A 13,788-nucleotide genomic window follows, 5' to 3' on the forward strand; every position below is an offset into this window, starting at 1 on the left:
GCAGTTGTCAATCTTGTTCCTGCAAAAAAAAAATCTGATTTAGGAAGTTAGAAATCATGTGAAAATCGACCACGCAAACTATGTAATAGTATTATGTTTGTGCACTTAAAATTTTGGTTTAATAGCACATCTCTTGCATCTACAAGGGTTTTCAGTTCTCCAGTCCTGGTATTATCAACGGAACTAATAAAAGTGCTGATGAGGCACGAACTAGCGAGACCCTAATTCGTGCATACAGACGGCCCAATCTTTCACGACGATGCTTGATTAACAGTCCGTCCCCTGTTCCTCCTCGCAACCTTCAAGAATAATTTTCACCCGCGTAAAAAAATATACAAATAAAAATAATGATCCCCATGGATCAGCACGTAGGCGTTGATGTGATGATCAACCCTCCGTTGCCAACAAATTTTCATGATGGAAAAATCACAGATGATACATAAAATATAGTCACCCCAAACCTGAACGTTTTACTATGTTGTTCATAACTCACGGATAAACTCAAAACTGATCTGATACAATGGCCGTAGCCTGGCCGTTATATGGCCAATGCACGTCCCTTCCAGCAAGCCAAATAACCAACGTGAATATCTCAGGAAACCAAATCATGCATGACTAGGACTAGGAAAGTAAATAGGAATCCTAACTAACCGAAGGAACCTAACTACACTAGGAAACTTCCTAATAGAAAATCATTTTTAATTACACATGCATGCATTTATCTATAGCATGTAACGTGCCTTCCTTTTCTTTATTCAATGGGAACTCAAATGACCCAATCTTGATTCCTTGCGGTGGAGTTCTGAACGTGGGGTTATTTCCTCCGGTTCTGGTTCTCGGTTCTTTTTTTACTTGGACAACCCTATAGTAAACTGCTCTCCCACTTGTACATTTATTTTTATCCCTTAATTCTGGACCGCACAGTACTCGTAGTTTTCCGTCGGCTCCTCGATGAATTTTACGTGGCATTGTATTGCATCTTCTTATGGCCTTATCATCCTCAATTTTCTGCTCCGCCTTTTCCGGAATTTGTAGTTCTATGTTGATTGCGTTGTCCGCCATTGGTTTCAGCATATGCTTCCTTCCGTCATGCATAAATGTGTATGTGTTGGTTCTTCCGGCATGAACGGCATCATGATCAAACTGCCATGGTCTTCCCAATAGCAACTGGCACGCCTCCATCGGCACAACATCACAGTCCATCTTATCAATATAATCTCTAACTCCAAACTTCACACGTACTTTATGTATGATCTTTAATTTTTCGGAGTTGTATAGCCACTCCACGTGGTGTGGTTGTGGGTGGAGCCACATGGACAAACCCAATACCTGCACAAGATCTTTGCTAATGACATTTGTAAAGCTACCACCATCAATTATCAACTTGCAAGCACAATTGTTGATCTTACACTGCGTTTTGAAAACACTCCATCGCTGCCCCTTTGCATCATCATCCCCCTGAACCTTTTCCACCAAAAGATTTACACCCTTCATCGGTGCATCAACTTCTTCCTCTATTTCTTCTTGCTCTTCTCTTCTTTTCTGCAAACGGCCTATCCAATCTGCCATGAACACATCCACTGGCATAGGAATAAAACAGATGTGTTGGCCTTTCCATAATACAGAGTAAGTATTTTTTTTGAATTCCGAACAGCCCCAACACGTTTGCACCATGGGTTCCCAAGCAGCAGATGGCATGACACCATGGGCATAGGACAAACGTGAAAAAATTCCGCACAACGATATTTCCCCAAAGTAAAAATTAGCAAAATCTGATGTGTGATGTGGATTTCACCTTTGAACCACTTCAGTGTGTATGGTCTTTCAAGAGATGTCATCTTCAGCCCCAATTTTTCCACCACCTTGATGCTAACCATGTTGACTGCAGTAGTCTTATCGATCGTCAAATTGACACGTCGTTCGTTCACAACTGTGAAAAAGAATGACCTCACCAATGCCTTCCTCCATCAATATGTTCTTGCTCAACATGTCGATACTCGTCTCCGCAGACAATATTGCAAATTAAATCGCCGTGACTAACCTTAGCTCTGAATACCACTTGATGAGGCACGAACTAGCGAGACCCTAATTCGTGCATATAGACGGTCCGATCTTTCACGACGATGCTTGATTAACAGTCCATCCCCCTGTTCTCCTCGCAACCTCCAAGAATAATTTTCACCCGCGTACAAAAATACACGAACAAAAATAATGATCCTCTTGGATCAGCACGTAGGCGTCGATGTGATGATCAACCCTCCATCGCCAACAAATTTCCACGATGGGAAAATCACAGATAATACACAAGATATAGTCACCCCAAACCTGGACATGGACGTTTTACTGTGTTGTTCATAACTCACGAATAAACTCAAAACTGATCTGATACAATGGCCGTAGCCTGGCCGTTATATGGCCAATGCACGTCCCTTCCAGCAAGCCAAATAACAAACGTGAATATCTCAGGAAACCAAATCATGCATGACTAGGACTAGGAAAGTAAATAGGAATCCTAACTAACCGAAGGAACGTAACTACACTAGGAAACTTCCTAATAGAAAATCATTTTTAATTACACATGCATGCATTTATCTATAGCATGTAACGTGCCTTCCTTTTCTTTATTCAATGGGAACTGAAATGACCCAATCTTGATTCCTTGCGGTGGAATTCTGAACGTGGGGGTTATTTCCTCCGGTTCTGGTTCTCGGTTCTTTTTTGCTTGGACGACGCTATAGTAAACTGCTCTCCCACCTGTACATTTATTTTTATCCCTTAATTTTGGACCACACAGTACTCGTAGTTTTCCGTCGGCTCCTCGATGAATTTTACGTGGCATTGTATTGCATCTTCTTATGGCCTTATCAAGTGCTTAGGCAAACTTGCCCTGAATCTAGCACTCCAGTTGGCCAACTCCTCCTGCTCGTTGTGCCTCAGGTCATAACTAAAATAGCCCCTCCCCTGCCAAAAGGAAGGTTGTTATGATGATCTTATGTGATGAACACATGTTACAGGTTAATGCACATCTTTATGCACATAAATCTGATCACGGACACAGCGGAGAGCACTGAAAAGAACAACGTTGCCTGTCCGATGGTCTTCACTTATTTACTATATGCCGTGATGCCTTCCCTTATAAGAAAAAGAATGAGATACAGACTGCACTTACTGAACTCTTCCAATGATTTGCTGACATCACTGCCCCCAGACTGAACCAAGTGTATCTGGCCCGAAAATAATACATTTCCCATACATCAACATCTTACAAATGGAAACGAACAAAACCAAAAATTCTGCAAATAATGAGAATGTCATGAATTCAGAGATGAAAGCACAATCTACTGACTACTGAGAATGAGGGGAGTCTAAATTAAGATGCATGAAAGCTACATTAGAGTCCTTGACTCGACAGGCAGCTCCTAGCTGTTGTCTCTCCTTTTATCGAAAAGCCACAGGAGCCAGTGTCGGAGTAAATGGCCACGGGTAGCCTAACCGACTACCCCTGGTTCTTCAGAAAAATTATCAGGCCTTTGGGCCTTCAAGCACTCCAAGCATTTGGGCCGCCTTCCCTGGCCGGCTACCTCTGAAGCCGACTCCCGGAAGGCGACCCAGCCTCAAACAACCCCTCCCCAGGACGACTACGGGGTGGCCGAGTCCAAGAAGCCGGCCAAGAAGGACGCCGACTCCTAGGAGCCGGCCGAGACCACAACCACCAAAGCTGTTCCCACATAACGGCGACAAGACGGGGTGTGGCCACAGTGCGGCCCACTACCCCGAAGCCCGAGGCGGGCATGGCTATAGGAGGCCGTACGGGACGGCCGTCTCCCGTGCGGCTCGGCACTGTAGCCATGCTAGCCTCGACGTCATCCACGACAGACTCCCGTACGGCCCACGGGCGGCGGGCCCCTTCAGCCAGAGAGAGGCGTGGAGGCGGCCCGGCCTTTCCCAGTCGACCAGGGGCGTAGCCGGCTCCTGGGAGCCGGCTACCCCCTTCCTCGAAGCAGGAGCCCCATTAAGGAGACAAGACGAGGTAAGGCTACAGTGAGGGCCCCCAAGGCGGCCCACTGTAGCCACGCTTACCTCGACAAAGCCCTCGTCATCAGAGGCGAGGCTACAGTAAGTAGCCGCCGACAAGACCCTAGGCGGTGGGGCCGGCCTGTCGACCAAGAAGTCGGCAGCCGGCGGGGCCCAATTGCCGGCGGAGAAGCCGGCAAGCGTAGACACTGACGGCTGGGACCAGCTCCCAGTCGGATTACCGTTGTACCCCCGGGATAGGCCTATATAAACCCCCGGAGCACCCATGCAAAGGGTTGGCCTCTGAGCATAGTTGGCTTCTAAGCATAGCGCACACACACACCATAGATAGAGAGAAGCAAGAGTTAGCCTTGTTCTTCTTCTCCCTTGAACCCAAACAGCTCTAGAAGCGATTGTAGCTACCTTTCCCGATCTAGTGATCATGCGGAGACCCCGCAGAGCAGGACTAGGGGTGTTATCTCCTCGGAGAGCCCCGAATCTGGGTAAGATCCGCCGGCGTGCATGTCTTCGCCTCATCCCGTTTCCAGGCACCGGCGACGTTTTATTGGCACCCACAATGATAAGCCATCCCTTGGCATATGTCGCACCAACCACCCGACAATTGGCGCCCACCGTGGGGCCAGGTGCACCGTCGTCCGGAGACCTGTTCTGGACGGGAACCCTCTTCCTCCCCCGCGAGCGCAGCCAGCCTGCTGCGCCCGATAGCGTTTGCCACAACGCGCTGCAAGGCGTCGACGACGCCTGCGCGGCGAGCTGCCTCGCTGATCAGCTCGGCGAGACTCGCATCTCCGACGAGCCTGCGTCCGATGCAGGCACCGACTACCCCGAGAGCCGCCTCGTCAGCCTCCTCGACCAACTCCACGTCTCCAGCGAGCCTGCTGCAGACATGGAGTCGGTCGGCTCCACCGACCCGATGCTCATCGACTCCGACACAGCATCGCTCGACGCCTACCCCTCCGACCTGGTGGTCTTCGACGACCCCCTCCTTCGAGCTGACAGCGGCGGCAGCGCTGTCACCGAAGTGCTGGTCATCAGCCACGTCGCCAACTCGGGCGAGAACGCCCACGACGCCCTGCAAGCGACAATGCATGACCTCTCCGTCCCCATCCCGGCCGATGCCGACGCCGAGACCCTGGAGGCGCGTCGCCTCGCCCTCATCGCGGAGGGCCAGAAGATAGCCTCCATGAGATGCCTCACTGAGGCCCACCAGCGCGAAGTCGACCGCGCCGCCTTCGGCACGCCGCCGCCTAGCAGCCCGAGCCGAGCCGGCTTCGTCCAGAAGCACGGCGCGGCTGTCGCCAGCATGCTGGGGGCAGATCGCCCCGTCTACGCCACCCCGCTTGAGAATCTGCGAGCCGCTCAGGCGGCCGCAGAAGAGCTCAATGGGCTGGGAGCCGACGAGCTCCCCTACATGACAAGACGGATCCAGCAGCTGATCGACGCGGCTGCAGAACGGCACGAAGCCGGCGCCCGTGCTGATAGTCATCCCCGCGCCGGGAGCACGCCGCGACGTCCCGCTCGCCGACTGCGAGCGGCGCGCGCCAGAAGAAAGACAAGGAGCCGGCTGCCAGCCGCAGCCGGACTCGCATCACCATCGAGCGCGACGCGGAAGGCCGCCGTCGAGCAGTAGAACACCAAGGAAACCTGCCTCCTCCCCCGCCTCGAAGAGAAAGACGCCTCACTCCGCCGCCCATCACACATCCGACTCTTGGCGACCGACTCGGCCGCCGAGAAGGAGTCGGCGAGAATGACGCCCGCCACAGGATCGACCGCCTTGCTCGATCCTTGGCGTTGGAAGAAAAAGACGATGTCGGCCCGCCATGCTTTGGCCCCCGCATCCGCGACGCGCCCTTCCCCAAAGGGTTCTCGCTCTCCAGAGACACGCCCAAGTACAACGGCTCGGTGAAGCCGGAAGATTGGCTCATCGACTACTCCACGGCCGTCAGCATAGCCAACGGTAATCGGCGCGTCGCCGTGAAGTATGTCCCCCTCATGCTGCAAGGCACGGCACGCACATGGCTCAACAGCCTCAAGCCCTACAGCATCAACAGTTGGCTGGACTTCACCGAAGTCTTCGTCCGCAACTTCACCAGCACCTACAAGCGGCCTCCCAAGCCTCGCCAGCTCTCCCTCTGCGTCCAGGGGCAATGAGTCGACCCGCGACTACCTCACGCGATGGGCCGAGCTCCGCAACTCTTGCGAGGGAGTGCACGAGGTCCAGGCCATCGAGTACTTCACCGCCGGGTGCCGAGAGGGCACCCTCCTCAAGCACCGACTCCTCTGCGACGAGCCGGCTACCCTCGATGAGTTGCTGGTCATCGCCGACAAATACGCCACTGCCGACTCCTCAATGAAGACCGAGCTCCGAATGGACGCCTCGGGGAAAGTGATTGCTCCAGCTCCCAAGACGCCGGCTGGCGACCCTAATCGGCGCCCCTACCAGAACGACCACAAGCGCAAGGGCCCCATGCCGACTTCCTCCAGTCGGCAGGTGGCCACAGTTAAAGATGAGCAGCCCGAAGATCGGCCCGCTCCCAAGAAGAAGGGTGGCCGGCCGCCTTGGCAACCGTCTTTCTCCTACGAGCAGGCTCTAGATGCCCCCTGCAAGTTCCACAGCGGCGCGAAGCCGTCCAACCACACAACCCGGAAATGCCACTGGCTCACCCGCATCACCAAGGGCGAAGGGATGTTGCCGCCTCCGCCTCCCGGCCCGCCGCCTCCAGCCCCCCAGCAGCCGGCGGCCCGGCCGGCAGTCGGCGCCATCCAAGACGAATTTCCCGAAGAGCACGCCGCCTACATCGTCTTCACTAGTCAAGCTGACGACAAGCGTAGCCGACGCCGACAACACCAAAAAATGAATGCAGTCGCCTCTAGCACCGCCGAGTTCATGCACTGGTCAGAAAAGCCAATCAGCTGGAGCCAGGCCGACCACCCAGAGGTGATGCCTTCGCCTGGCTCCTATGCAATGGTCTTGGACGTCACCCTCGCGACGGAGAGGCGAGCTGCCAGATTTTCCCGCGTCCTGATAGACGGCGAAAGCAGTATCAACATACTGTACCGCGACACCATGGAGAAGTTGAACATCAAAGCGAAGCAGCTCATGCCGAGCCGCACCGTCTTCCATGGTATCGTTCCCGGCCTGTCTTGCTCTCCAATCGGCAAGATCAAAATAGATGTTCTCTTCGGAGACAAAGATCATTTCCGCCGGGAAGCAATATGGTTCGAGGTAGTGGATTTGGAGAGCCCCTATCATGCACTGCTTGGCCGACCTGCTTTGGCCAAGTTCATGGCTGTGCCCCACTACGCCTACCTGAAGATGAAGATGCCGAGCTCGAAGGGGATCATCACGGTAGCCGGCGACTACAAGAAGTCCATCGAGTGCGCCATGGCCAGTAGCCGGCTGGCCGAGTCCCTCGTGGTGGCAGAAGAGAAGAAGATGTTGGAACAGGTTGTGGCCATGGCCGGCAAGCAGCCGGCCTTGTCCCCCAACCCCAAGGATTGTGATGCGCAGGGCTCCTTCCAGCCTGCCAAAGAGACGAAGAAGATACCTCTGAACCCGGAGAACCCGGAGAGGTTCGCTGTCATTGGGACGAACTTGGACAGTAAATAGGAAGGCGAGCTCGTCGACTTCCTCCGTGAGAATCGAGACATCTTTGCATGGTCCCCAAAGGACATGCCGGGTGTCCCGAAGGATTTCGCCGAGCACAAATTACATGTCCGAGCTGATGCGAAGCCGGTCAAGCAACCCCTCCGCCGACTGTCAGAAGAGAAGCGAAGAATTGTAAGAGAAGAGATAGCCCGGCTCCTTGCCGCCGGCTTTATCATGGAAGTGTTCTTTCCAGAGTGGCTTGCCAACCCAGTTCTGGTTCTAAAGAAGAATAACAAGTGGCGTATGTGTATAGACTACACTAGTCTGAACAAGGCCTGCCCAAAGGATCCGTTTGCTCTGCCACGGATTGACCAAGTGATAGACTCCACAGCCGGATGCGAGCTGTTAAGTTTTTTGGATGCATACTCAGGGTATCAAATCAAGTTGGACCCGGCTGACCGCCTGAAGATTGCCTTCATCACACCCTTTGAAGCTTTCTGCTACCTGACAATGACATTCGGCTTGAGAAATGCCGGTGCCACTTTTCAGCGTTGCATGCAGAAATGTCTCTTGAAACAACTCGGCAGAAATGCCCACGTCTACGTAGACGACATTGTGGTGAAGATAGAAAAGCGCGGTACCTTGCTGGAAGACCTGAAAAAAACATTCGCCAACTTGCGCCGATTTCAGATCAAGCTCAACCCTGAGAAGTGCGTTGTTCGGAGTGCCAGCCGGCCAGCTGCTAGGCTTCTTGGTCTCCGAACGCGGCATTGAGTGCAACCCCGTCAAGATCAAGACCATCGAGAGGATGGAGATTCCCACCAAGCTGCGAGATGTGCAGAAGTTCACCGGCTGCTTAGCCTCCCTGAACCGTTTTATCAGCCGACTGGGAGAAAAGGCTCTCCCTTTGTACCGACTCATGAAGAAGTCCACTCACTTTGAGTGGAATGATCAAGCCGACCAGGCCTTCCATGAGTTGAAGAAAATGCTGACCACTCCGCCTGTCCTGGCTGCGCCGACTGAGAAGGAGCCCATGCTCCTCTACATCGCCGCGACTAGCCGAGTCGTCAGCACTGTTGTTGTAGTCCAGCGCCCGAAGGAAGGCCGAGCCCAGCTAGTCCAGAGGCCGGTCTACTATCTCAGCGAAGTACTATCCAGCTCAAAGCAAAACTACCCGCACTACCAGAAGATGTGCTATGGAGTGTACTTCGCTGCCAAGAAACTGAAGCCCTACTTCCAGGAGCACCCCATCACGGTCGTATGCACTGCCCCGCTTGCCGAGATCATAGGCAGCCGGGATGCATCCGGCCGGGTGGCCAAATGGGCCATTGCATTGGCGCCCTACACGATCTTCTATCAACCCCGCACCGCCATCAAGTCGCAAGCATTGGCCGACTTCCTCGTCGACTGGGCCGAGACCCAGTACCTACCACCGGCTCCCGACTCTACCCATTGGCGGATGCACTTTGACGGGTCCAAGATGCGCACCGGCTTGGGAGCCGGCATCGTCCTCACCTCTCCCAAAGGCGACAAGCTCAAGTACACGCTGCAGATCCACTTCGCCGCCTCCAACAACGTGGCCGAGTACGAGGCGCTCGTACATGGGATCCGGCTAGCCAAAGAACTTGGCATACGCCGGATCCTGTGCTACGGCGACTCAGACTTGGTGGTCCAGCAATCGTCTGGCGACTGAGACGCCAAGGACGCGAACATGGCGAGCTACCGTTTCCTCGTCCAGCAGATAAGCGGATACTTCGAAGGGTGCGAGTTCCTTCACGTGCCAAGGGCCGACAACGACCAAGAAGATGCCCTAGCACGGATCGGCTCCACCCGACAAGCCATACCGACTGGCGTCTCCCTGCAGCGCCTCCTCAAGCCGTCCATCAAGCCGTCTCCAGAGTCGGATTCCATCTTCGTACCGCCTGCGCCAGATACAGCCGGATCCGACTGGAGAAATCCCGCAGGCGGCACGGGGACTTCGACAACTGGCCCGGGGACAGCCGTAGTGGCACCCGGCCCGGGGACTTCAGAACCCGGCCCGGGGACTGCAACGACACAAGAAGACGGTGGAAGTAGGAGGAGCGTGCGAGGGCCTGCCGCCCTCCACCTCCCCCTACTTATAGCCTCGCGAGGCAAGGCCGAAGAGGCCGGACGTGGGGGGAGACGTGGGATTAACTGCGCCCACTCCCCCCACGTCTCGCGATTATTGCGCATAAATGCGAGCCGAAACTGCCGCACTGGACGTGCGGGCGGTTTCGGGATACAAAGGATCCGCGCCTGGGCCGGGGCGCGGACGTGGCGGGCCCCCTCCCTGCGGCGACGTCCCGTCACGCGCGTGGGCTGGCAGGCTTTCCGGCCACGTGGTTCGCAGACGGCCAGTGGCCGGCCCGCGGCCCGGTGCCCGCGGGCTCCCGCCCTCCGACTCCAGAAGATTTCGACTCAGGCGGCGCGCCTGACCTAGGCCGGCTCCCAGCTGCCGGCTTGTCAAGATAGGAAGCTGATCGAGCTTCTCAACCCCTACTCCACCTCGAAGCCCAATCAGCTTCGGGGACTACTGTCGGAGTAAACGGCCACGGGTAGCCTAACCGACTACCCTTGGTTCTTCAGAAAAATTATCAGGCCTTTGGGCCTTCAAGCACTCCAAGCATTAGGGCCGCCTTCCCTGGCCGGCTACCTCTGAAGCCGACTCCCGGAAGGCAACCCAGCCTCAAACAACCCCTCCCCAGGACGACTACGGGGTGGCCGAGTCCAAGAAGCCGACCAAGAAGGACGCCGACTCCTAGGAGCCGGCCGAGACCACAACCACCAAAGTTGTTCCCACATAACGGCGACAAGACGGGGTGTGGCCACAGTGCGGCCCACTACCCCCGAAGCCCGAGGCGGGCATGGCTACAGGAGGCCGTACGGGACGGCCGTCTCCCGTGCGGCTCGACACTGTAGCCATGCTAGCCTCGACGTCATCCACGACAGACTCCCGTACGGCCCACGGGCGGCGGGCCCCTTCAGCCAGAGAGAGGCGTGGAGGCGGCCCGGCCTTTCCCAGTCGGCCAGGGGCGTAGCCGGCTTCCAGAAGCCGGCTACCCCCTTCCTCGAAGCAGGAGCCCCATTAAGGAGACAAGACGAGGTAAGGCTACAGTGAGGGCCCCCAAGGCGGCCCACTGTAGCCACGCTTACCTCGACAAAGCCCTCGTCATCAGAGGCGAGGCTACAGTAAGCAGCCGCCGACAAGACCCTAGGCGGTGGGGCCGGCCTGTCGACCAAGAACCCGGCAGCCGGCGGGGCCCAATTGCCGGCGGAGAAGCCGGCAAGCGTAGACACTGACGGCTGGGACCAGCTCCCAGTCGGATTACCGTTGTACCCCCGGGGGTAGGCCTATATAAACCCCCCGGAGCACCCATGCAAAGGGTTGGCCTCTGAGCATAGTTGGCTTCTAAGCATAGCGCGCACACACACCATAGATAAAGAGAAGCAAGAGCTAGCCTTGTTCTTCTTCTCCCTTGAACCCAAACAGCTCTAGGAGCGATTGTAGCTACCTTTCCCGATCTAGTGATCATGCGGAGACCCCGCAGAGCAGGACTAGGGGTGTTATCTCCTCGGAGAGCCCCGAATCTGGGTAAGATCCGCCGGCGTGCATGTCTTCGCCTCATCCCGTTTCCAGGCACCGGCGACGTTTTATTGGCACCCACAATGATAAGCCATCCCTTGGCATATGTCGCAACAACCACCCGACAGCCAGTCTGACTCCTAGTAGGTAGGTATGTTTTCTAATTAAGCTGCATTATGCCTGCAGTGAAGCTAAATCTGCAAGCGCAATAGCAAACTATTCTTTTGGTTGTGTAGCTGGAATAGGTCCATTGTACCGTACTATTATATTGCCTGATTGTTTTGCCTCCAATGGTGAAATCTTTATTGATGGGAACATAACACTGTTCATGCAAATTTGATGGATATTTTTATTACCCATTGGTGCATGGTATGGAGAAAATAGAAGAGGGATATCAGTTACTACTATTTAGATTTATGTGCAACTGAACACTAGATAACTTATTTTTGCTACCCATTCGTGCTTGCTATGGAAAAAAATAGAGGCATTTCTCCCCATTTTATTAGTTGGTGGTTCCATCAATCATAATCGATAAAAAATCAATTATGTAAGTTAGAAAGACCCGCACATGAACATCCCTCAAGATAAAGGTTGCATTTACATGGAAGGCGAGAAAACATGAGCAAATTGTTAAGTATTAGCTTGTCAAGAACTGATAGGTTTCAGTTTTAGGCATGGATCTGAGGTATCTCGAATTGGAGTTCCTTGCACCTTGATTCAAATTCTGCTCACAATATTAATCTAGAAAGAAACTCACCTTATACTTGGAATTATGCAAAGCCTGCACCGTGTCTTGAAAATCCACACACATACTTTCAAATATCAGTAAGATTATTGGGCTTTGCTCACTTCAGAATAGAAGAAGATATTGAGGCTTCACCCGCCCCCTCTATAACAGTATGGCTACATTCTTTTGCGCATATAACTACACTGTTCCACTTAACCTGTTGCGTACAGCAACAAATAGAAGAACCATGGTGTGAATAACACGGATATATGAGTAATCTTCTATGCTGTAAAAACATGGATGGTAAAACATGAATTGATAAAATCTGGCAGTCCAAGTGAAGTAATTACCTGTACAGAAGCCATTAGAACTATCACCTGAAGAAATTCAGGAAGAAAAAGCGAGAACCAGTTTCCAATATCTGGCCGAATCAATCGACCATCTCCCAGTTTGAACAACACCTGTACAAAATTAGATTGGGAGAATACAATGTAATCGTTGGGTGGAAGAAGCAAATCGTACATGGATGATAAAAAATAAAGATAGAGGGGAACCTAGAAGAGCACCATGCTGATGGATGTTCTGTCGCCGTGGTTAGAAGAGTGAGCGTAAAGGAAGTATATATACACAGCGGAAGAATGAGAAACAAAGAGCCAGGCATCCATTAATGACCGCGAGGGGCGCACATCATCCGCCATGAATGTTTGGAGAGAAACTGAAGAGTGATTACTTCCTTCAAACACACGGTAGCAGTTTCAAGAGACGAACAGCCGGACGGCGATTCACGGACTCGATGAATTGGCTCCTCTCCGCGCCTCGAATGCGGGCTGGATGGATTCGATGCAGTCGGTCCGCCGCACCTCGAATCAGGACAGACTGGATGGACTGGATCCTCTCTGCGCCTCAGATCCGGAGTGGATGGATTCGATGCTGTCACTCTCGCCGTGCCTCTAATCGGGACATGTTTTTGGAAGCAACCGAATCAGGAGTGGATGGATTGGAGTATGCGGTCGCTCCGCCGCGCCAGAGCAGGGTCGCGAACGTGGTTTAGGGTTCGTGTGTTGCGTTTCACCCCGTGCGTTGTGTTGGATAAGATGATAGAAAAGGCCAGGATGGTAGAAAAGGCCCATTAGGCCAGTAGACCCAATTGAATGTGAGACACCCCAAAAAGCCACCGGAACAGCAGCCCGAAAAGGCCAGCGCAGCCTGACGCACGAGAGCCTGCGGACGAGATTTAGGTGGGACTAACAGCGAATCCGACGGCCAAAAACGACTAAAAGTGACGATCTAACGATTAGAAATATTGATAGCCTGAGAGGGCTGAAAGGATGCTCAGTTTTAATGTATCTAAATTGAGAGAACCGTCAAATCGATCAAGTGAGGGTGAGTTGTTGAAATGGTGTGCACTATGAAATGCCCGCAACTGTTAAGTGTTAGTTGTCGCGCTGCCACATATTTTTCATGTTCGGTTCAAAATAAGATGCAAACAAGGATGGAAAAAGTTGAAACTTGGCATAGTGCGGCATAGTGCCATTATATGACCCCTATAGGTATGGCAAAAAATATGAGAGAGTTACCGGAAAACTTGATGCACTTCGTGTACAATCTGAACACTCTCTCGCAAAGTATCAGGGTTTTGAACGGAAACCGCCGCCTTCCACATAGAACTCATTTTTACATCATTTCCCCTCCAAACTTTTTTTATGTTTAATACAGACCATTTAAAGTGTCATGCTCAAAATTTGCCACTTTTTGAGTTAGTTCACTATTTTTGAAACAATAATTGTTTTTCTGGCCATTAAAAGAGCAAAATGCTCTTGGTTCAAAAGAACA

At 53.1% G+C, this 13,788-nt stretch overlaps 1 long non-coding RNA gene across 1 annotated transcript; it reads right to left on the minus strand.

Moving 5' to 3' along the window:
• Positions 1-2,312: 2,312 nt before the first annotated feature.
• On the minus strand, positions 2,313-13,018 carry LOC109733105 (uncharacterized). Its single transcript, XR_002225531.4, has 5 exons — positions 12,510-13,018; positions 12,306-12,416; positions 11,986-12,172; positions 3,170-3,293; positions 2,313-2,961 (listed from the first exon to the last, which is right to left on the minus strand). It is a non-coding gene; the product is annotated as an uncharacterized lncRNA (long non-coding RNA).
• Positions 13,019-13,788: the final 770 nt, after the last annotated feature.

Source organism: Aegilops tauschii, chromosome 2 (genome assembly GCF_002575655.3).
Source record: "Aegilops tauschii subsp. strangulata cultivar AL8/78 chromosome 2, Aet v6.0, whole genome shotgun sequence".
Classification (NCBI taxonomy): Eukaryota; Viridiplantae; Streptophyta; class Magnoliopsida; order Poales; family Poaceae; genus Aegilops; species Aegilops tauschii.